The sequence below is a fragment of the Aethalodelphis obliquidens genome, unplaced genomic scaffold (genome assembly GCF_003676395.1).
Source record: "Aethalodelphis obliquidens isolate GAN/ISIS:26980383/991018 unplaced genomic scaffold, ASM367639v1 scaffold21, whole genome shotgun sequence".
Lineage (NCBI taxonomy): Eukaryota > Metazoa > Chordata > Mammalia > Artiodactyla > Delphinidae > Aethalodelphis > Aethalodelphis obliquidens.
In genome coordinates this window covers 21,685,805-21,708,138 of record NW_020837965.1, presented here as the reverse complement: position 1 = coordinate 21,708,138, position 22,334 = coordinate 21,685,805, and positions in this window count along the sequence as shown.

Sequence of the window (22,334 nt, the reverse complement as noted above, 5' to 3'; positions counted from 1 at the left end):
AACCAGAGTCCCCTTCAACTGGGCAGACCAGGGTCACTGCCAACAGAAGTCCTGTAAGAGTTTTCAGAAATGTGTTATTTTCTGGAATCAGGCCACATCTTCCAGAGCAAGGAAGGAGAGTATTTCCAGATGACATCAGCTCAGAGCAGAAGAGCCTTCTGCCCTGATATCAAAGGACAAGAAGTTGGGAGGATGGGAAAGAAGGAAATCACTGTTAACGGCAGATCCATGAACAACTCTTTTTTTAATCATCAAAATCATTAACATCTGCTCTTGAGTTATAAGGATGGGATACCTTTGCCACCCTTATCAGATCTATCATCTCTAAGTTAAGCAAAGAACATCAGATGTGAACCTGGAACAAAAACACACAGAAAAAATACATTCATATCTTGTATGCTCATAATATGTTGAGAAGAAATAACAATGGAAAAAAAAAACATGAACAAAAAAGTCCCATCCATTTGGGTTTTAGGGTTTGAGAATGGACCAGCAGCTTTGAGTGGCTTGTGTTGTTCTCTTAACCAGAAGATAAATTAGGTTATCTCTGTCACTTCCAGTATAGAACCCCTCTACACACACACATTTTCCCTCAATGACAGGATAGTGATATTTCCTGAGCCAAAAGAAAAATTCTAGGTATGTAGTCTGACAAAATCAATTCTTGGAATATTTCCATGTCAAGAGGCAGTGTATAGGCTACACTTTTTATTCTGTCATTAGTGGAATTGTAGAATAATTTTTGTTTTCTTAAAGACAATGGCATGGAAATTCTGACATCACACTGTTCCAGAAATAACCAAACAAGACAATTGGGACATGTATTTTGTATACTAATCACACACAGTTCTTATATATATATATATATATATATATATATATATATATAATATATAATGTGTATATATATATATATATATATATATGTGAATGGAATCCAGCCATCTTCCTCCCCTCCTCCTTCTCTTCCTCTTTTCTTTATCATCATCATTGTCATTATAATCATCATAATTTTACCTTCAAAATCTTATTCAGAGGTATTTCTTCCTATGAACCACAGTAGGAGATTTTCCTTTCCTCTCTTCATTAGTCACAACGACAGATCTCCTAGAATTCCCTTCTGGAAAACTGGTAAAAAGAAAGAAGCCACTTTTAGCCATACTTCCAAAGGCCAAACTTGAAAGAAGGCACATTTCCAGGAAGTCACTAGAATCTTTGAAGGGAGGAAGGAAAATTGACTCCAAAAAAAAATGAGCACCATTTACCTCCACACCATGTCCTTCTCCTAAGCCATTACACCCAGCCATCCAAATACATAGTTACACATGGCTTAAAACCCAGCCTATCTGCCCAATGTACTTTAATGGAGAATTAAAAGTATAGATAGAGTCCCAGCATTCCCAGTGCAGTTAAAAAAAGCTCTGTGGTTTGGTTCTCCTGAGGCGATATTGCTCAACAGTTAATGTAATCATATTACACTAGCTTGTATTAAAATCATATGCAAGACGAAAATCGGTCTGAACGGCCGCAACTAGGAAAAGACAAAGAAAGATCTGTGAGTTGTCACAATTCGTAAAGAAATTTTGGTAGGAGAAAAATACTGACACACATACTCACACGCATACACAGAGAAGAACCGATAAAGCATACAGGGCATTTGGAAATGCACATGTATATCTTCTGAAGGGTAGAGATTCTCACCCACGAAAGGCAGTGTGTTGAGCAGTGATGGTCACCTCAGACCTCACCCAGACCGGGGCAAAGCCACGTCCAGCTTGATAGATTGGGATATTATGCATTCACTGATTAGCTGGGGTCTTGCCAGGCAGGACCTGGCGGGAAACCACTTGAAAACCCATGGCTTTCCTGGTGTGGTCCTGGTTTTTGTTGGCAGTTTAACTCTGCTATTTTATACCCTCCTGTGGTAGGGATTAAGTCTATCAAAACTTCAAGATTTTTTATAGTACTAGACACGCAGACACAAAGTCAGACTCCTGTAACCACCCTACCTCACTTCTCCATGCAAAGGAAAAATCAGAATTTTTTTTTTTTAATTTGCAGTACATGGAATCTACTTCAAACATTCTTTCATGGAACCGGAAGCATCAGATGCTAGGTTTTCTCAGGAGGACTTTACACAAACCTGAAACCTTGCCCTGTTTTCCATTTCCCCTCCTGGAAAGGGTTTGTAAAAGGGCACATCATGTTATGGAGGCAAGTTAAATACAGGAAGTGCCCAATGATGAGGATTCCAAGACTTCAAGAGAGTTACAGGTCTAAGATTTGTCCTAGACCTTGGCTTGGGAGCTGCAGCAAAAACACCAATCGTATCAGGACAACCATCTCTAGACTGTTTTGTTTTTTAATTTGCAGAAAGGGGTCCTTAATTCTACTCATCCCTCCATGTTTTTGGCTGGTCTTGACTTAACATCCTCCATCCTGGCTTTAAAGGGATGGACCCATCTCAGAACAAACTGCTCGGGGACTATTAGTTCTTATAGCAAATGGTCAACCTTGGAAGGAGGAGAATGGCCTGATGTTAAATAAAGCCTGAGAATGTTTCACACAGCATGCTTTGGAGAGAATGCCTAGACCATACCATGAGAAATGCCTTCCTATTGACACAAAAGAAGCTTGTTTTCCTTAACAGACCACGATGAACTGGTTCAACCACTTTGGAAGTTTTCCTTTTTCTTTCTTTATTTTTTTTTTAGTTAATCAGTCTAAAATCTCCTAGTGGTTAGATGGATATGTCTGCCTATGTTTTCTTCTTCCATTTGATTTATTATTGTTATTATATTTTTGTATTTAGAGTTTTTATAAAAGACCAATTAACATGGTTAATCTCATCAGCATTATTATCCTGATCAACATAGATTTGGAAATGGTTTTAATTAATGACTTGAGCTACTGCAGATTCAGCAAAAGCAGAGCATTTTTGGCATGTGTGTGTGTTGTGGGGAGGTGAATATTACATTTGTGGCAATGGCTTTCTGGATTTTATTATTTTTTCTCCCATTATACACTTCTCAGTGGTCTGGCTCCTCTTTAAAAAATGTAGTGATTTCCTCTTCAATGACGTAATCTTATGAAAGACCAAAGCTTTGCAAACTTGAATTTAGCAAGGGGAATTCCCAGTATTTATATATGCGTGTTAACATGAATATAAAAAGGACTCAGACTAGCCAGGCAACTGCAGCTCACATTTATGTTTTATTTTTTTTGTTTTTCTTGTCTTTTCCTTTGCTCTCTCTCTTCTTTTTTTTTTCTCACAGATATTTTAAAGCACTTTTTAAGTACCAAAGTGTGTGTTTAGAGTGGTGAAAGTAGAGGTGACCAGACAGTTCTCAACCTTATAGCATGGGGTGATAGATAGCCAGTCGATAAAAGAGAATTAGGAAAGATACATGTGTGTAGGACAAAGCACATGCTGGATTCCCTAGGAGCCTACTGTGAGCCTCCAATTCATCTCGGGTTGAGTCCACAGTTGGAACAAGTAAGGGTCATAGCAGTCTTCCGAGGAAAGCTGACATTCTTACTAAATCTTGAAAGAAAAGTCAATAATACCCAGGCAGCTTGAGAGGTATGGGTGAACTGGGTGCTCTAAAGGCTCCAACATAAGCAAAATCTATAAAAAGAGAAAGTGTGCTGGGTTCCCAGATCTAAAAGGAATTTGATGCATTTATAATGCATAGGAAAGGGGGACAAGAGATGTGTAGGGACCAGAGATAAAGAACTCTGCATGCTTTGCTAAGGAGTCTGAACTTTATTCTTTAAACAATGAGCATATCAGACTTTTAAGTAAAGAAAAGAGATATGATGGATTATGGCCCAGGGGTAAAGCATGAAGATTGCAGCTTGTGGAACCGGATGTCTGGATTTGAATTCCAATTCTATCATGATGAATGGCATGGTCTTAATCAAGTTATATCATGTCTCCATGTGAATAAATGTTTTCGCAGCTCTAAAATGATGATAAGTATGGTTCCTAACTCCAACTGCTGATGTGGGCAAGTATCTTCAGTAAACCTGCTGTGGTAACAAGGATAGAACACGGAGTAGTGGGTAGGTCATGAGCAGAGAAAATTAGCCAGACCTTCCTTTGGAACCTGGTTTGGACATTGATTAGCCATGCAGCCCTGGACAGGTGACCTCACCATATGGTCATATAGCCTCTGCTTCTTCCTCTGTCTGATTGGGGTAATGAGAATTCCCATAGGTCACTGAAAGAACCAAATGAGGGAGAAAGCAGGCACATTGCCCAGTGTAAATTCTGGTACCCATCTATGGCCTTGATACCTCAATCTCCTCCTCCTTGACACAGGAGATTGGTGTGAAGGAAAAACCACTTATCTTTTTGGACTCTTGAGAAGGTTTGAAGCCATGCCTGTTGAATATAATACAGGTACCCTAAAGGAAGGTGTTGGAATAGAAGTTTCTCACGGAAAAGAAACAAACAAACCAGGAAAACACTGGGTTGTGTGTCTCAGTATAAACGTAACAAGTCTCAGAAGGTTTAAGAATCTCAACCAGAGGTTTTTGAAAAATAACGTCATGTTGTCATGCTTGACTCCCAGCACTGGCAATCAGCCATCATCCCTGGGCAACCTCTCAGGAGAAACTGACTGACTCAAGAGAACAGACTACAGGTGCTGGGGGCTTTCCATTTAAGCAATAGTGAGGTCCAGTGTTGGACAGGGTCCATCCAAGCATACGTTTCCTCTTAGATATTTAGTCACAGGCTCTCAAATCAGAATTGACAACCAAGTATCTCCAGATGTTTGATGAAAACTCTTAGCATGATTCACATTCACCAAAACAAACAAACAAATGCCAGACAAAATCAAAGGAAATAAAGACTGCGCTGACCAGAAGAAAGCTGCAAACAATTATAATTACTATCCTGAGAGAAATAAAAGAATACTGTATCCAAGAGACATTAGAATACAATGAAATAATATTCAGAGAATAAGAAAAATCTCTTTGAGTTTAGAAAGTATAATGGCAGAAAAAAATCCAATAGAAGGATTAGGAAATGAGTTTGGGAAAATCTTCAGGAAAAATAACAAAAAGTCAAGTATATAAAAATGTAATAAAGATAAGTAGATAAACCTAAGAAACTCAATATTTGGCCCATATGATCTCCAGGAATAGAAAACAGGAGAACATTTTTCAAGATATAATACAAGAAAATTTCTTAGAAATGAAAAACATAGATTTCCATTTGAAAGCTATTCCATCTCTCCAAAGTGGTCGGCACAGTTAATAAAAACAACACCCATATCAAGGCACATCAGCATGGCATTTCACCACACATGGAATAAATATAGCATCCTGTGCATTCACAGAACCAAAATAAAGATAATGAATGATAAGAAAATTGTGTTTCCAGTGGTTATACTGGAAACTAGAAGAGAGAGGAGCAATGCCTTTCTTGTTATGAGAGAAAATGGCTTCCATGCAAACTCCTAATCAAGTGTGAAGATAAAATACAGATATTTTCAGACACTTAATAGATTGAAGTTTAAAATTCCATGACCTGACTTAAGAAGTTACTAAATTATATTCTCCAAGGCAATAAGATACGAAGCCAATAATAACAAAGATAATATTCAGGACAAAGTGATGAAAAAAGGGACAGAGAAATTTCGAGCTGAGAGTGAAGAAAAGTTCCCAGGTCAAAGCTGAGAAGTCAGCCTTGGAAACAGCCCATCTCATTGAAGCAGGACAGAGAAATGGAGAATGGATATCTCTGAAGAAAAGAGGATTCCAGTAAATTACTAGTGTTTGGCCATATTGTAAGCCACTTACAATTTTTTTAAAGATAAAAATTAGATAAGGGACTTCCCTGGTGGTGCAGTGGTTAAGAATCCACCTGCCAATGCAGGGGACACAGGTTCGTGCCCTGGTCCAGGAAGATCCAGCATACTGTGGAGCAACTGAGCCCGTGCATCACAACTACTGAGCCTGCGCTCTAGAGCCCACAAGCCACAGCTACTGAGCCCGCCTCCCTAGAGTCCGTGCTGTGCAACAAGGGAAGCCACTGCAATGAGAAGCCCGTGCACCGCAATGAAGAGTAGCCTCCACTCACCACAACTAGAGAAAGCCTGCACACAGCAACAAAGACCCAACACAGCCAAAAATAAATAAATAAATTAAATAATAGATAAATAGTAGCTATATAGAAAATTAAACAAACTAAATAATAATAATAAATATTTACTCCAGGGAAAATATCTTCACCACCAACAATATGTAATTATAGTCACTATGTGGCTCAGTATTTGACTTATTCAAACACTTCTGATTCATCAAAAAATTCTATTAAAACTACATGGGAAGAAGTGTGTGTGTATATGTGTGTATTTTCAGAGAGCTAAATCATATTCTGTATTAGGAAGTTAATAATATTTAAAAGAGAAAATCAACATGTAGCAGTATTATAAGGATATTATTTATAAAATTAAAAGTAAATATCATAAAAGAAAGGCTATCAAAATGAAAAGTGTTAACCCCTGGAAAGCAAGAGTCTGGAGTTTGGATTAAGTAGAGAACTCTCCTTTTTTGTGTGGTAATTCTTGTGTTATCATTTGACTTTTAAAACTATATTCACCAATTACATTAATAAAAATTTCAGAAATTCATCAAAGGAAATATTGTGGTTTGATAGCATTGATAGTTATCACTTGACACTCATATGAGGTATGTGAATGACTTAGTTCCAATATTTGGGAAAAAATAAAGGCATGATCTAAAGGAAAATAGCAAAATAATAAATATAATACAGTTTATTGAGAACTTCCTAGGTTCCAGTGGCAACAGTTAGATAATAGATTCATCACGTTGCATGATCCCCAAAATAAGCGGAAGTTATATGCTGTGATTTTCAAACTAAGCTGATCAAGGTCACTGAAGATTAGGTAGCCAGTCAGTGAATGAGTAGAGCAGAATCTGAACCCAGGTTTGACTGAAAGACTCAGGAATGTTCCCGTATCCCATGCTGCCTTTTGGGATCCAATGCTGGTTATTTAAATTGTGTATCATAAAGGGGAAAAATGTCCCCTGGGCTAAATCACATGAGCTCATGCCTCCATCCCTATATGGCCTCTCTACCTTACTTCCTTCTGGAGAGTTTCCATAGACGTCAAAAGTGTCCTGGGCTGTAAGCACTATGGTACTAGAAAGCCACGGCTAGGGTGGGCTGGCTGCCCTTTCATGGGCTGCTGGTTTGCTGTTGGGGAAACCAAAGAGTGGATGTTCGTATGACCCTTCTATTATTACCTTAGCCAGTTAGCATTAGCTGAGTGACTTACAGCAACAAAAAGGTACCATCTCACAGTTCTATGGGACAGAAATCCAACCTAGTCTCGGTGAGCTACAATCACAGTGTCAACTGGGCTGTTCCTTTCTGAAGCCTCTAGGGGAAAATGTTTCCTTGCCTTTTTCTGTTTATAAAGGTCTCCCCTATTCCTCAGATCATGGGCCCCTTCCCCTTTCTTCAAAGCAAGAAACATTGCGTCGCTCTGAGCCTTCTGTACTTACTTCTCCCCCCCAATCTGAATTCAGCCAGGAAAGGTTCATTGATGTTAAGGGTCCTTGTGATCACAGTTAGGGCCCAACCAGATAATCCAAAAGAATCCCCCCAGCTCAAAGTCTGAATTATGTCTGCAAAGTCCCCTTCCCGCCAAAGGTAACAGATTCTTGAGTTCTATGGAGTAGGATGGGGGCATCTCTGGGGAGCCCTGATCCTGCCCATCACAGGATTTCATCACGTAGGCTCAGTGGCTTTCTCCGAACAGCTGCTGTCTCCCAGGGTGGGGCCTCCCTGGTGTCCTCTGCACCGTGCAGCTGGACAGCACACACAGAGAGCAGCTTCTTGCGCCTTTGTACACAAGTGGCGTTGAGAGGACTGAAATGCAGGATAAAAGCCAGACACTTGAAGCAGTTGCTCTGTCTGCCCCTTGGTTCAAGGATGACACTATTGTTCCCAACCCATTCAAATGTATGCCTTTGGACGATGTCTCCATTTTCAGATTCATCATTGTCGGGGAACAGAAGCCTTCAAGTGCAGGAGAAATTCAACTCTGCCAGGGCTTTTAGCCTCTATGTACATTTAAGGCTGCCTGATGGGGCAGGGTGGCCACAATGAACCCCAAGGACACTGCTCAGAATGGTCTGTGCGAGAGAGCAGTGCCAAGAAAGTTGTTTGTGTGTGTGCTTTATTTCCAGGTCCTGGGAATGGAGGCAGAAGACTTAGGCTTCTAAAGGCAGGCAGATCTGAGTGCAGGTTTTGTGATGCTCCGTCACCTTGAACCTCAGTTTCCTCTCTTGTCAATGAGGAAAATGACACCTGCTGATGGAGTGCTGTAAATATTAGATAACACAAAACTCCTAGCATGATGCCGGGGTCATATATAGCAACCAAGATGCAGTGGCTATTATATCTTTAATTCTGTTCATTCTCCAGTCTGTGCCATCATTTACACCTAATCTGCACAAAACACTGAGAGGTTAGTGGCTATTTTCACAAAGGTAACTAAAACCTGCTATTGAGAAATGTGGGCTTTACGGGTGGTTGCAGGGACATAAACCAACAACGACATTGGAGTGTGACCATTGTAAACCAACAATGACATTGGAGTGTGACCATTGTGACTGACAGAGGTGAAGCCCAGGTAACTTTTCACCAAGAAGGTAGCCTTGGGCCCAGGCCTTGGAAGATTGCAGAGGAGAGAAGAAAGGAAAGATGTTTCTGGAAATGGGGAAAGGCCATGCACCTGCTGAGAGGGTCAGCAGAACCTAGGGTGTTCAAGAAAGAGTTAAGAGCTGACGTGCAGAGAGAAAATGTGGTGTAGATATGGAGCCATTTCTCCTCCTGGCTTCCCAAGTAAAACGGAAATGCCCTCATGCCAACCTGCATAATCCCCACCTATGCTAATTGAAGGTAGAATGTCCTGACCTTGCAGTCAAGGGAGAAGTTCCACAGCAGGGTTCTGAATGAAGCACACGCCTTGATCTTGGGCAAGAGAAAGTCTCCCTGTGTTTGTTAAAGTCCTAATATGCCTCCGACATGGGTCACATGTGTCATCCGTACCACCTCCTGTCACCTTTACCACAGCCTTGAATGGTACACATCATTCACCCAGCATCAGAGAACAGGATGAAGCTCAAATACAGAGAGGTTAGGTAACTGGTCTGAGGTCCCACAGCTAGAGCTGTATGTTTTTGCCAAGGTCGGGATGATCTTAGAATTTGCATGTGTTTCAGGCTTCTGCTTTCCATGTCTCTCTGCCCTGGACCTTCATCTCCCATCTCTACAACCAGGCCCTCTAGGCTCACCTGATTCCAGAAGCCCATGTTCTCATGTGGCTCCATATATGTGTTTTTATTCTCCCCTACTGTAACTCAATTTTAAATTATTGGAGATGTGATTTCTAACCTCTTTTCCACTTGGATTTGGGATATTTATAAACTGGTGGAGATTGTAGACCATGTGAAGAGCCCCTCTGGCAGGCATTCCTTTTCTTGCTAAGCTGGTCTTGCCTTTCCTCTGGGTCATATTTCCACTGCCATTGTTGTCCATTCAGGGATCTTCCCCCATGCTGGAGCATTTTCCATCTCCAGAGTCACTCAGTACCCCAGACTTTCACCCACTCCAATATCTTTTTCGCAACACCCACCCCTTTCCCTAATTCCATATTCCAAATTCTGCTTGTTCATTGAGACCTACCTTAAATGACACCTCCTCCAGGTAGTCCTCCCTCAGTTATCCTAATGGGAGAAGGATTTCCTTAAGTCAAGCATTGACAAACTATGGCCCATAGACCAAGTCTACCCCAACACCTGTTTTTATAAATCGAATTTATTAGAGGGCAGAGAGTTCCCTTCTTTTACATGTTGTCTGTAGCTGCTCTCATGCTGTGATGGCAAAGTTAAGTAGTTATGACAGAGACGGTATGACCAGCAAAGCAGAAACTCCTTACCATTTTCTGGCCTTTTTCAGAAAAAAATAGTTTCTAACCACTGCTATAAGCCATGAACACCAAATCATTTTGTGAGTATATTTTTGTGGCATGGGTTGAATGCTGCCGCTGCTGCTGATAGCAGTGTGCGCGTGTGTGTATGTGTGTGTGTGAGCATGTGTGTAGGTGTGTGTGTATCCTATCTGTCCATGGGCAGGATGCTTCCAGGCTAGACCTTTCAACATTTGAGAAGACTCAGTATCATTGTAAATAGTGAAAAGACTACAGATTCTGGCATCGGAAAGGCATTTTACCTGTGCAACTTTGGGCAAATTACTCCACCTCTCCGCACCAGCAGGATACCACTGCCATCTGCAGAGGATGGCTCTGAGAGTTATATGGAACAATGCGTTCTCTGTCCTAGGACAGCACTTGGCACACAGCAGGTTCTCTTTGGTGGAGAAACGTGTTCCCATATCCCCTGCCTCTCATCTGTGCCAAACTTACAATGGTTACCTTATGCTTGTGTGCCCATGCCTCCTTGATATTGAGTGGAAATCCCTGACATTGAACCTGAAACAGGAATGGGGTGGGGGATGGGGCAGAAGCCACCTTGGACTCAGCCCGCCACCGCCTTTCACAGAGTGAGCCTCCTGATAGCTGGAAACTTCCTGTCATTAGGAGCCTGGGCTGAGTTCCAGCTGGTGCCCTGGAGAAGAGAGGTTTCTTATCCCATTACCAGCCTCCTCAGCCAGCCTGTCCCCCCAGGATTAAGATCTTATAAACATCAGCCAGTCCTCAGGGGTGATCTGCTGAGGGCCCCCCCATTGATTCCAGATGGAGAAGAGACTTGTGGGGAGGAACAAATGTTAACTTTCTCTTTTCAGTGAGCGAAAAACAACAACAGCACAACCACAAGGAGCATCGCAACCCAAATGCCTCCAGCGAACCAAGTTATTTCTTCCCGAGGCTCAGAGAGCAAGAAGTTATTTTTAGGGAGCTGTGGGCCGAGAGCACAGGGCTGCTCGCTCTGTGTGCTTTGGAGTTTCCCCACCACGGCAGCACGGGGACAAGGTGCTGGGGGTGTCGGGTGAAATCCTGCCATCGAGGGCAGGAGAGGTACCAACAAACAACCACGTGGCAATCTTCCTATGGAAGCCGCACTCTCAAAGACAGGTTTTAGTTCGCTTAATTTTTCTCCTGTGGGTTATGCCACAACCTCTGCCTCTATCTGGCCTTTGTAAAACCCCAGCAGACTCTGATATAATACTGTTCTTTTCAGTGAGAGGGAAACAACCCATCTGTTGAAGCTCTGGGCGTCTTCTCCTCTTTCCAAGGGAGAATCTTCCAGCACCTAAGCCCAGAACTCATGAACACAGTCCCCACCCTCAGATCACCACCTACACGGACCCCTCTGTGGGCCACACCATGGTTTATTTCCATTACATAGAACACCTGTAGAGATTTATTTTCATGTCTAAGTATGCAGAGAACATGACTCATAATTTATAAATTACCTGGAATTCTTAGTTTTAGAAGCACCGGGAAATATTTGAAAGAACATAGTTTATGAATTGAAACAACTAAGGCATATGCCCCATTCAATCACTTTCTAGCTCTGTGGCTTTGGGCAAATCACACAACCTCTCTGAGTCACAATTCCATTAACAGTAAAGTGGAACATTTAATACTAACCTCACGTGATTACTGCAAGTGTGTTTGAAAGCGTTTAGGAGATCTAGAAAGCTGTACAGAGAGCACGTGTTATTGTCACTCTTGCTAATAAAATGATCCCTTTCCCTCCTCTGGCATTAAAGGATAAACGAGAGATGTCCCATCTATGCAGAGTTCAGGAAAAAAACTTATTGGATTAAAAGGAGAAATACAATTGCCAGACATGTAAAACCCTCTATCTGATAGAGGTCAACAGTCATTATATGCATTTAAAAAAAATTAAATAGGTGTGGATCACACTGGCTGAAACAGTTTTCTGTGCGTCAGAACTTATCAGAGACTTGCACTGGGATCACAACGAGGTCCTTCAAGCTAGCGAGTTCCTCAGTGTGACTTGACCACTAGACATGCTGGTTGAGCATCCTAGGGGACTTAACAAAAATCTCAGAGATAGACATAGATTTCATTGATAAGGAATAATAATAAGGGTAAGAGTAATACGATCTTTAAGAACTTACTGTATACCAGGCATTGGTTCAAGAGCTTTTCATGAATTCATTCACATAATTTCAGTAGAAAGGATGCAAGATCACATGGGGCTAAGTGTGCCAGGATGCTCTCAGGTTATGAGACTCAAGACTTCAGCAGGGACAGCAAATGGGCACAGCTTCTGATCTGCCAAAAGTGGCCGTTGTGAAGGCAAAGACCTGGTCCTCTTCCCTTTTCTATCTCCTGTTCTGGCTCAGGGATGGGCCAAAGGAAGATTATAAAAGTGTTAATATCATTCTAGAAGCAGGAGTGATCACTGATGCACTGGGACACCAGTGTAGGGCTGCCTTACTTGAGGAGCATCAATTCTGTGAACCTCCAATGCGCTGTATCATCAAATACAGTGAAACCATTCACAAACAGAAAGAATTTAATCTTTTTGGTGGGTCTTCCTTATCTTCTGTTACAGTAAGCTCTCCTGTCTTCTTTTTTCCACCATCTTTTTTCTAATGCTTTCTTTTCCTCCTGCCCCTGGTTAAGTGAATTGCCCAGAGCAGACGGCAAACTCTCTCCCCTTTATTAGCTTTACCCAAACCCTGGGAAATCTCGTCTGAAGATATGCAAGGTCATCTGTAGGCAGAAGGACCAAGGAAACTGTTAGTTCCTCGGGTGCAGGGTCGCTGTTTTTGTTTTTGCTTCTTCAATACCTCTCTCAGTAAATTTTCAGCTCATAGTTGGATCATATCAAGTGTCACATCGTAAGTGAATGAATGAATGAATGAACGAATAGCAGCCCAATGATTACTTTTAGCCCCAAACCTCTTTCCTTAACTCCCGTCCCATATTTCCAGCTGCCAATTTGATCACACCCAGAAATGCATCCATTCTTCAAATAAAGAGAACTGGTCTCCTCCTGCAATCCCCTTTTTCTCATTCACAAAGCTGATTCCCTGGAGTTCTCTCTCTGCCACGGAGGCTCTGTCCTCTCTCTGCTTCAAGCATGGATCTTGGGGCTGTTATCAGATCTTTCTTTGCCTTTGGGACTGAAACACAGTACCACATCCAGTCAATTCAATGACCACTGTACTTCTCTCTTGTCACCTCTGCCTAAAGCTATTGGCTGGCACAGCCTCCTAATTGATGTCCTGTCTTCTTAACCATTTTTTATTCATTCACTCATCCACTCATTCAAGAAATGTTGATTGAAGTTCTGTTTTATGCCCAGTAATCATGGTACTGAAGACAAGATAAAACCGATTGAAGCCAGTGAAAAGCCACACTCTTACTGGAGGAGTTAAGTGATAAATAAGCAGAAAAAAGAACATGGTATTTTCAGGCAGTGACAAGTACTGTGAATGAAATAAACCAGGGTGATATAGTAGAGAGTGGTGGACTGGTGGTGTGCAAGGGAGGGGGCTACTTATGTGAGGGCTCATGGGGAGATGCCTCCAAGGAGGTGGCATCTGGGCTCAGACCTGAGTGATAAGAAGGAGCCCAATGTAGAAGTGCCAGATTCAGAATATCTTCTGGGGAGCAGTTTAATAGAAGAGGAGTTCAGGTTTGGTGTGCTCAAGGGGCATGCAGCAGGGCCATGTCCCTTGAGCTGGAGTGTGGTGAGCAATGGGGAGCGTGGGCAGGAGAAGAGAGCAGAGAGGTAGAGTAGTTGTAATTCCTCCTGTGGACCGCTCTGCTCTGATCTCTTTCCTGCACAAGTGGTGTATATTAACTCCTCACTGCTAATTTTGCTCAGGTTCTCAGAGCTTCTCCTATGTGGGCTTGCTCACCATTCTGCCCCCAATATCACAGGTGCTTTTATTCCTCATCTTCTCCAGTCGCAGGAAGAAATCTCTAGCTCCAAGCTTTGCTGTAGTACTTCCTCCCCCTGATTTTTTCCCACACTCCTAACTTTTATCAAACCCATCTCCCCATTCCTCATTAGTGATGGGAACATATAAGTCAACAAGTAGAGATACTCTCATGGAGTCACATTTTAACAGCGTATTCATCCTGCATTAGGGAATGCAGCTGGCCAGATGGGAGTGGTTTTTGATGCTGTAAACTCAGTATATTCAGATAACCGGGTCATTTTTTCTTACAATTTAACTTTATTTTTTTAATTGAAGTATAGTTAATTTACAATGTTGTGTTCATTTCTGCTGTACAGCAAAGTGATTCAGTTATGCATATATATGCAATCTTTTGTATATTCTTTTCCAATATGGTTTATCACAGGATATTGAATACAGTTCCCTGTGCTATACTGTAGGACTGTGTTGTTTATCCATCCTATATATACTAGTTTGCATCTGCCAACTCCAAACCCCCAGTCCTTCCCTCCCCCACCCTCCCTTGCCCTTGGCAACCACAAGTCTGTTCTCTATGCCTGTGAGTCTGTTTCTGTTTCATAGATAAGTTGATTTGTGTCATACTTTAGTTTCCACATATAAGTGATATCATACGGTGTTTGTCTTTCTCTTTCTGCCTTACTTCACTTAGCATGATCATCTCTAGTTCCATCCATGTTCCTGAAAATGATATTTCATTCTTTTTTTATGGCTAATATTCCATTGTATATATGTACCACATCTTCTTTATCCATTCATCTGTCAATGGACATTTATGTTGTTTCCATGTCTTGGCTGTTGTGAATAGTGCTGTTATGAACATAGGGGTGCATGTATCTTTTTGAATTACAGTTTTGTCTGAATATATGCCCAGGAGTGGGATTGCTGGATCATATGGCAACTCTATTTTTAGTTTTTTGAGGAACCTCCATACCATTTTCCATAGTGGCTGCACCAAATTACATTGCCACCAACAGCATAGGCAGGCAGATAACAGGGTCTTGAATGGAATTCACAAGACTGAAATGGAGTCAGTCTTGGCCCCTCCTCTGGGGAAACTGGGGAGGTTTGGATCAATGCAACTGAAACCTTTGCATCTCTCCTCCCTCTGTGTCTCTGGCCTGGTGGAGGTTTTCTTCATATTATATTCTTTTTAAAAATTGCAGTTAAGGACTTCCCTGGTGGTGCAGTGGTTGAGAGTCTGCCTGCCGATGCAGGGGACGCGGGTTCGTGCCCCGGTCCGGGAAGATCCCACATGCCGCGGAGTGGCTGGGCCCATGAGCCATGGCCACTGAGCCATGGCCACTGAGCCTGCGCGTCCGGAGCCTGTGCTCCGCAATGGGAGAGGCCACAACAGTAAGAGGCCCGCGTACCACAAAAAAACAAAAAAAAACAAACAAACAAAATTGCAGTTAAGTTTGGCCTATCACTTGGAAAGTAGCATTTATGATTTCCATGTTGCAGTTGGGAAAATGATGTCCAAGGTAAAATAACTTACACAAGACCATGCTAGAAACCAATACAATTGTGAGATTCAAATTGTTATCTCTCACTTATTTTCTGAAAAGTGCAGATTAGTGCATCTCTCCCCTTAATCCACCACCCCCAACATGTGCACACACATGCACACAAGTGAACAAATACACACAAGCATACCCTCTGTCAAATAATATGAACACAATACACATCAGTTCTGTTCCTTCTCAAAGGCTCTGTCACAGACCATGAAGGCAGCCTAATTAATAAAGTCGGTCCTGGATGTCTCAGAGCTGGCCTTGATTGGAAAATCCCCCTATGGGGACTGTCATCACACCTCTAACCCAATGGGTCTCCCTAAGAGTTGACCTCCTTCAGGGATCTTCATGACTACCTCTGGCTCTAGGACTCTCTGAAACATTGTCACCAGGAGCAAAGCATAGAGTGTGCACCTCCCTGGACCCATCTATGCCTCCCCCAGCCAAAGCTGAGACTGCCTCCAACTCCAGTCTGTGAAAGCCTCCCTCAGGCTCTTTTATCAGTTTTCTATTGATGCATTACAATCATCACCAGCTTAGCAACACAAAACCACCCCCATGTATCAGCCCACAGACCTGTGGGTCAGAAGTCTGACACAATTACTGGGTCCTCTGCTCAGGGTCTCACGAGGCTGAATGTCGATGGGTTGAGGCCTTTAGACCCAACACTGATCATTATTCAATCAAACACACACCGTAAATATTGAGTATGTACTATATACCAGGCATGTTCCATCAACTATTTCACTTGATTTTTCTAAATACCTATGAGGTTGGATTACAGTTCCTTGTTCTACAGACAAGGAAACTGAGACTTTGAGAGGGTAAGTAACATATTCAGTGGCATGCAGCTGAGAAGCGGTCCAAGCTGAATTTGAACAATTACCCGCTGTGTTATGCTGTTGCATTGAAGAAAATGCAGTGCACTCAGCATGGATTCAAGGCGAGCACACACTGGAATGGATAAGGGCTCTGTAGACAAAACACTTTTCAGCAATGGCACCCTGGGTGTGGATCGGGGGTGTCTTGGGGGTTTCTCTGACCTGATCCATCTCTGGGTCCATTTGAAGCAGAAGAGGAGAGAGAAGTGATGACAGTAATGCCCTCTCCATTACAAGCACCCCTGAGGGCCAGAGCTCAGGAGCCAGGGCAGATAAAGATCTGTGCATCTTTTCAGATTGAGGATACACCCAGAGCTATGGTGGAGCATATCTCTCAACATCTACCTAGCTGTCCCTCCTTGACCTTCTCATCCATCCATCCTTTCATTCACCCATTCATCCAACCAGCCTCATGGAAGCCTCCCCATGCCAGGCCCTATGCTCTGTGTTAGAGCTACAGGGAAGAACAAGCACCTTCATCATCTTCAGGAACTCATGAGCATATGGAGGAGATGCAGCTCAAGGAAAATCATTCTAATAGATGGAGAAAAGGGCTAAGGTAGAAGCCTATGAAAGTGGTGAAAAGGCGAGCAGATAAGTTCTTTTGGGTGAAAGGTGAGCTGTGCTGGGGCAGGTGGCCTTCTCAGGGGGGTCCTTGAGTTGTCTAAAAAATGAGAGGATGATGTCCCAAGCAGAACAAATAGATAAGGGGTGGAGCAGAAGCCTAAAAACATCAGGACTCAATTCAGGAATAGTAAAGAAAGCCATACTGCTGTAAGAAGAGATGCCGAGGAGTGGAAAAGAGATAAGACAACAGGACAAATAGGGGTGGATCACGGTGCTTTCCATCATGACACAGATGAATTTGGGGGACCGTGTGTAGAGATATCACTGTATAAATATGTCATCAGGGGGCCGTCTGCCTCCTCACAGCAATCCCTTTGCTCAAAGTCCACACCTGACTGTATTGTTGAGAAATCAGTCTTGGCTAAGAAAGGAATAATGAAACAGGGGGTATGAGTGTGAAGCCAGATCACACCAGGGCACCCAAAATACTGAGTTCCATGAACTTTCCTACGTGAGTAACATGGTGAGACCTGCATGAAAACAAACCCTGGTTCTTTGCAAATAGTGAAATTAGGGGTTGAATTTGGACAACCAGAGGACTACAGACTGAAATAGCAGCCTTATAAAAGTTAAATGCAGTAGAATCAACCCAATACTTCCCACTACTCAACTGTGTGTGCGATTGTGTGTGTGCGTGCTTGTACGTGTGCTACATGATAAAAGATTGTGAGCTGAGAGCAGGGACTTGCAGCCCAGTTTCCACGAGGGCACCAGCCTAGAGAAGATTCCATGGATTGGTGTAGTGATGTCAGGGTGGGTGGCAAGCCCCCTGGTGTGGCCTTCAAGTATCAGTCAAGCTTTTTCTCCTCCCAGGGCCCAAGTTCTCATCTCTGAAACAAATTCTCCTTCACTATGACCATCTATACTTCTCACATTGGAATGTTTTTAAAAAGTTATTTTTAGTTTCCTCTTTTTGGCTCCTGTATAAATTAGAAGACAAAGTAACATAGTAAAAAGTGTCAACCAGGGCAGGACGACTCCTGACACACCACTTACCCCTGGACGGCCTTGGGTCCTCTCTTCATGGCCCTGAGACTTGGTACTTTAATCTGTTCATATTGCTATTGCAAAATACCACAGACTGGCGGCTTATAAGCAATAGAAATTTATATCTCTTATAGTTCTGGAAGCTGGGAAGTCCAAGATCAAGGAAGTCTGACATCAAGATTCAGTGTCTGGGGAGGACCCTTTTGTTGGTTCATGGATATCTGTCTTCTCTCTGTGACCACCCATGACAGAAGTGGGGAAGGAGCCCTATGCGGTCTCTTTTATAAGAACACTAACCTCATTCATGAGGGCTCCCCCCTCATGATCCAATCATCTCCCAAATGCCCCACCTCCTAATACTGTCTCACGGTGAGGGGCAGGGGTGGGTTAGGATTTCCAAATATGAATTTTGAGGAAACTCAAGCACTAAGTCTATGGCACTCGGGTTTCTCACCTGTGAGATGAACTTTGTCACACCCAAACACTAGAGCTGTTTTGAGGTCCAGAGGAAAGAAGTCGGATAAAATCGCCAGCATCAACCTGTGCTCAGTGAACTGCAGCAGGTACAGGAGCTGGAACTCTGTCTGACCAGGAGGACTGAGTCGGTCAGCTTGGTGGAGGCTCATCAGCCAGACACTTAGATAAGTGTTTCAGGGCCATCTGCTGTCTCCATCTCACTGAGTGTTACCTCCCCGCATCAGCAAAACTGTGGGCACTAAATTCATCTTAAGGTAGGATTCATTTCTTTTGCGTGCAAGGCATCCAGGACAATGCAGTTGGAGGCAGGAAGGCAGCAACCAGCAAAGGACCCTGTGGGAGAAGAGAAGAGTGAAGAAAGGAGAAGAATGTAAAGTACAAGAAAGCAATGAATGCAAAGGAAAGGAAAAGACAAGAAAGAAAGAAAGAGGGGAGGAAGGAAGAGAGAAAGAGAGAGGGAAGGAAGGAAGGAAGGAAAGGAAGACACTAAAAGAAAAGACAGGGCTTCCCTGGTGGCGCAGTGGTTGAGAGTCCGCCTGCCGATGCAGGGGACACGGGTTCGTGCCCCGGTCCGGGAAGATCCCACATGCCGCGGAGCGGCTGGGCCCGTGAGCCATGGCCACGGAGCCTGCGCGTCTGGAGCCTGTGCTCCACAACGGGAGAGGACACAACAGTGAGAGGCCCGCGTACCACAAAAAAAAAAAAAAAAAAAAAAAAAAAAGAAAAAGAAAAAAAAAAAGACAAGGAGGAAAGGGCAAAATAGGTAGGGTAAAAGCGATTTCTCAATTAATGGTCTAGTACAAGACCTGAGTGCACACTTAGGAGCCAGCTCTGGCTATTCCTGGGGTGCTGGCTGTGTGGCCTTGGCAGGTTACCTAAACATCTCTGCACCTCACTTCCCTCATCTGTAAAACGGGTGCAGTAATAAGACCTATCTACAGGGATGGGGTCAGGGTCAAATAAATTAATATGTAAAATGTTTAGCATGTTGCCTTCAGGAAGTGCTCAATAAGATGTAGCTTCTTTTACAATAATACTTATCATTACAGAATAAAAATAAAGGGGCAGGAAGGGCAGGGCCTGTCCCAGCACATGGGGCTGCATAGTGAACCACAACCTCAGGCTTCAGGCCGTGGGGGTCCCCCTTCTCTTCTTCAGCCAGAGGCAGAGTGGTAAGGAAGAGTGAGGTCTTCACACCCAGGAGTGGGTGCCCTTCCTCAGCTGGTCAACATTCAGAGCACAGGCACTGGCCATGGAAGTCACAGATTCAACATTGTCACTTAAGGTGGAGTAAGGCATAGGGGAGATACGGGTTTTAGGATGGAGTCAATGTAAGACCATTTAGTGTGAAACTAATGATTTTCTTGCAGAACCCACATTTGTAAACTGTGATGCAGCATGGTCCTCCACTGAGAGCCAGAGTGGGTGATGGGAGTCTGTGCATGGTTGAGTGTGCCCCAGGGCACACTTCTGTGGATATGTGTGTATGTGTCTGCAGGAGTGGGTCTGTGCTTGTGTGCATGCATGGAGGAGGGCCCATGTGGGCTGAAGACAAACCAAACCCATGGCTGTTTGTTCCCTTGTTCTACCTTCCTTCATTCAGGAGTCCACCAAAGCTCGAAGTGGGATTCATGAACCAGTAGAATCCTGAGAGTTTGTGAGAAATGCAGAATCTCAATCTCAGGTCCTGCCCAAGACCACGGAGTCCAAATCTGCATGTCAACAAACCTCCTCTGCTGCTTCCTAGGCACATTCAAGTTAGAGAATTTCTGTATCTTCAGGGTAAGTTCTCTGATCTCAAGTCAAACAGCCTGGGGAAAATGTGACTATCTCAGAAAATAGGTACAGCCGGGGCATTCATTAGGTACTCTACACACTTCAGCCCACTTGGCCCCTAAAGGAAGACTTTTCATTATTCCCATTTCAGAGGTGAGGAAGTGAGGTGCAGGAAAGTAATTTCTGGTGCCCAAGGGCTCAATGGGAAGCCGAGTCTGGGTGATGTCACTTTTATTTTCTTGGCGCCTTCCAAGATGGAGGAATTGCCTAAGATGAGAGAGATTTCAGGAGGATAACTAAAGGTATTTCTTTTTTATGTTTGTTGAACTTGAGCCCACCTTGAAGATAAATCCTGGCTGACTCGAAGTTTTGCTTATGAGTTTCTATGTCAGCAAGAGGCTGTCTTTATAGAGGAGTCTAGGGGGCATATCTGGGAGCCATGGATGTTCGCCTCAGCTCTCAGAGTGGTTCTTCATGTCCCCGAGGCAAGTTGTTACCCTCTGACTTGCTTCTCCATCTGCACAGTGGAGCATGAATGATGGAATCCTGGTCTTAAAAGCTCAACTGAGAAAGGGAGATACATAACATAGACTGGTTCCCACAGACCTCACGTTGGAAGTTCATCTATGAAAAACACAAAGTTTAGGTCTGTTTACAAATATACACAAGTTGCCAGGATATTTTTTATACCTTAGTTAGATAGGGGCTTTTGAATATTTCATCACATTTAACGTCATGATGGCCCTAGGAGATCAGCTTTATCAAATCCATTTTACAGATGAGGAAACTGGGGATGGGGAGATAAAGTGACTTTTCCCTAGTGCTCAGAGGTAGTAAGGATGGATCCAGAGTCCTTAGCTGACTGGTCCGGTCTTTGCTCACTTGATGGACCCCATCCTCTTAGCACAGCCTTGGTGTTTGAATTTCTGACTCAGCCTGAGATAAAGACAATCTGGATAAAGAGAGAGATGGAGAACCGTGTGTGAGACAAGGTTTAGCAAGTCTGTGTGTCATTCTGGACGCCCAACACTTTCCTTTGACTGACATCTCAGTAGTTCAAGAATCTAGTGAAAGCCAGTGAAGTATTATGGCCCCTGGTGGGCTGATAGGTAGGATCACCTCTCCTGACCCCCTAACCCTCCTTCCATACAGGGCTGGGTTCACATGGGATCAAAAGCTTCCTTCTAAGAAAACACCGATGCTGAATTATATGAACCTTCAGATTCTGTAGTATTCCAGAAACTCTTCCTCTAAGCCCATCACTAGAGTATGGCTGAACTACAATTTTTCACCTCTCCATCTAAAATTGCCTACTCTCCACCATTATTGCCACTCTTAGAAGAACTGCACTGATGTAAGATTGTAATTTATATTCTGAATGTGTGTTTATTATTTAATGCCACTCCCCCCACTCTGCCCCATACGTTCCATGAAAGCTGAGATGGCCCCGTCCAATGACTGCTTACCCAGTGCTGAGCAGGGCATAGAGCATGGGAGGCACTGGCTAAGAGCTGGTTGAATGACTGACGGAATGAATGAGGTAGGCAACTCCTGTGCCTGATAAGAGTCCAATGTTAGGTCTTCAAGGGCTCATCTGTCTCCGGTGAAGACATGGGATATGATTTTGGACCTCCTATAAGCAGACAAGTGACTGAAATATGTCCTGTTGCCCAGTTGGTTTGTTTCTCCATCCAGGGTGGCTGCATCATGCCCAGCACTGTGTCTGGTGCCCCCATTGAGTGAGGACAGGGACAGTCCCCTCTCTGCCAGCTCACAGGCTTTCCTAAAACACAGACACAGAAATAATAAGTTGCAGGATGGAGGCTATTGGATTGTAGCTCTTATGGGGGCCATCTAAGGGGTCTGAAGTCAAGGAAGATTGCTCCTCCCTCAGAGAAGGTGTCACAGGACTGTCCCTTTGGAGCTGGAGCTTGGAGAATATGGTGAAATGAGAAACAGCTGTGGAGAAGCTACAGACAGACTGGGTAAGGCATCCCAAAGGCATCTGGCTACTTTTTTTATTTTTATTGGAGTATTGATGATTTGCAATGTTGTGTTAGTTTCAGGTGTACAGCAAAGTGAATCAGTTATATATATATATAT